Genomic DNA, 3251 nt, shown 5'->3' with positions numbered 1-3251 from the left:
TTTTATTAACATTGTGTTCTAGTATATATCAAAGTTTCAAACAGGATATTTTAAATCTCAAATAAAAAATCATGATATTCCGTATTAACTAAAAAGAAAAGAAAAGGTGGTGATGATGGTGGTCATGCATGAGCTTTGGCCCAAAATGAATTGCAAAAAACATTTATGTTGGTGTATCTCTGTTGATGTTGTATTTCTCCTTGAGAAGCTTTAGCTGTTTCTCCTCTGTGCCTATCTTCTAAAATGATCTTTTGGAATTATAGTACAAAACCACAAGGTATCTGGTACAAACATTGAATCCTGATAGATGATCGCATGCATTCTTGGCATCAAAGATGTCTACATACACCACCACGTAAGCTGTTCCTCTAGTTCCAGGTGTGTTCCCCATTCTGATTTGACAAATAGGTCCAAATATTCATAAGTTTCTTCAGCTATGATTTTGTAAGGCACATTTATTATATATAAAATCCTATTTGCTTCGGGCGGAAGTTGAATGTTCACCCTCTGGCCACCTACATTGCCCTCTTGGCATGCTGATGAGATTACTGCAGTGATACATTGGAATTCCTCCAGACAGCACAGGAGCTTATTCAGTTTAAAGAGCAGCAGGATGTCAGATATAGGACATCAACACCCAGGCTTGTTTCTGCATATCTTTTTTTTTTTTTTTGGAGAGATTTTCACTGTAGGGCGCGTGTGCTCGCCAGACAGACAGAGATAGACATAGAGACAGAAAGCGAGAAATCACCCCCCAGGGGGGATGGTCATGCCGCAATCCCTTCTCCATTCTCCTCTCGGGATCTTGGGCACGCACGCACACGCGCCCGGCGTGAGCTCTAAGCCACCGGGTCCGGGACACGAACCGCGGTCGACTATGTGGGAGTCCAGCGACATAGCCATTACGCTAACTGCTGGTTCCCTCTGCATATCTTAAGAGCAGAGACACTGACAGCCTTCCCCCTCCCCACCCGCCATGATCTTTACAAAGATGTTCGATAATAACAGAAGGTAGAGTAATGTGTCCCTCTGGATACTAACCTCTGAAGCAGATTTGTTTCCTATCCAATATAAAAAAAAATAATGTTTCACTCTACAGCAAAGGTTGGCCAGGTTTCTTTTTCTATAAAAGACTAGGTTTTCTGGGACCAGCAGAGGTGGAATGGTTACCTCACTGTACTCCCATGTGGTTTATCACTCTTCGAGTCTTGGACCTGGTAGCTTAAAACTCACACTGGGTGTGTGTGTGTGTGCATGCCTCAAATCCTGAAAAGAGAATGAAGAAGAAGGGATAGTGGTGTGGCCCTCACTCCTGGGTGGGAGTGGGGGTGGTGATTTCTTGCCTTTTGACTCAGTCTCTCTCTGTTTCTCTGGTGAATGCATGTGCTCTATAGCAAAAATCTCTCTTAAAAAACAAAACAACAACAACAACAACAACTCACACTGGGCACATGTGCGAACATACCCAGAACTCTGAGAAGAGAATGGAGGAGAAGGGATTACAGTATGGCCATCCCCCTTGGGAGTGATTTCTTTCTGTGTCTCTCTCTCTTGTCTCTCTGGCAAGTGCATACACTCTATAGCAGAAATCTTTATTTAAAAAAATTGGGGTTTCTTAAGCTCAGGGTTTCTCAGCTTAGACTCATTGAGTGAATAGTGTCTACTAGGCTCTTCCATGTAACCCCTGCAAGATTTGAGGAATGGGAGAACCAACACAAACATGAAGCTCAAAGTGCTGGATATGCCATGAATAATAAGTTCTTTGTCTCTTATTTGGGAATCTCAAATCCTCTGCCAATATCCAAGAAAATATAGCAGGCTAGCTTGTTAGCTTGCAAAGGTTTACAGAAAGAGCCTTAACAGTTCTTCATGCAGGTTTTTCTTGGGAATCCTCAGGTTTTTCTTGGATAAGGACACCTGATGTGATCTAGATGCAGCCCAGCCTACAGCACATAAGGACATTATCAAGTGAACAGGTTTGTCTAATATTATCCAAGAAAAGGCAGCTATGCTGGGTTCAGGGCAGACCTGAATGAATGGAAGGACTAAGGAATGAGTAGGCATCTGAGGTTAGGATGGCTCTTATCCCAGACAAAGTTGGTCAGACAGTTTGGAAAGAGTAACCTTGGACTTCTTTCTACTCTAGGGCATTGCTTTTCATACTAATGGACTTTATTCCTTTCCCTGAAAGTGACTCTTAGGAAAGTCTTTGCATTCTTAGGTTGCCAAGTCCTTAAGCTGTTCTTGCCCCATGGCTGGCCCCAGTCATTTTCATATCAGTGTTTATGGGAAAGTGATGTTCCCAGTCTGATGGGGAACACTGGATGAGCCCAGAGGCTCTCTCTCTCTTTTTGGGTACATTGGTTCTTGATGTCTGGTTGTACAGGCTCCTCTCCAGGACAGATTTCAACTTTTGGACCAATCACCACTCACCCACTTTGTGGGTGGTGGTGGAAGTATAGCATTAAAGATCACTCTGGAACAAAACAAACAAACAAACAAACCTAGGAGTTGATAGTGGCTTAAATAGTAACAAATTTCCAAATGATGTTGTCATTTGGTTTTCTCAGTACAAACAGTTATGGTCCCCTCAGGAATTTGGAACTGTTGGCTGTGCTCTTTATAAAGAATGTGGTTAAAATAGCAACAGTCCATCTAGGCTGGCAAGTCAACACAGTGGTGGCTACTGCTTGGTAGTCATAAATAGACTTATAAAAATGGATATGCCATGAAATGCAATGGCCACAGAGTGATCACATGAAAGTTTATAGGGAAAACTCCCCAGCTAATTCAGACTCTTAACTTTGGGTCTATTCAGAGTGCATTTCTATGGCTTATCTCCTATTCTATCGATGTTACTGGCAGGTTCTACAAAAAATCATTTTAATGGTTTTAAGGGAAGATATAGAAACAGTTTAACTATTTTAGAAATATAGAATGTGACGTGTTGCCTTTCAGTTCAATTATTCTTTTCTTCAGTGGGGAATCTGCTTATTTAAAGTTTGACTTTAGACAAAAAAAGGCAACTATGAGTGGGTAAGAACTGGGAAAATCCCTCAAGCAAAGTATAAGTCTAGGCTCCAGGGCAGAACTGGCTATCATAAATCAATTTCCTTTTATTTTTAAATAATTATTTTTTATTTAACTTTATTTTTCCATTTATTTATTTATTTTTAATGTGACCAGAGAGGGAGGGAGGGAGGGAGAGAGGGAGAGGGAGAGGGAGAGGGAGAGGGAGAGGGAGAGGGGGG

Source organism: Tupaia chinensis, unplaced genomic scaffold (assembly GCF_000334495.1).
Source record: "Tupaia chinensis unplaced genomic scaffold, TupChi_1.0 Scaffold000013_1, whole genome shotgun sequence".
Lineage (NCBI taxonomy): Eukaryota > Metazoa > Chordata > Mammalia > Scandentia > Tupaiidae > Tupaia > Tupaia belangeri.
This window is presented reverse-complemented; position numbering follows the sequence as displayed.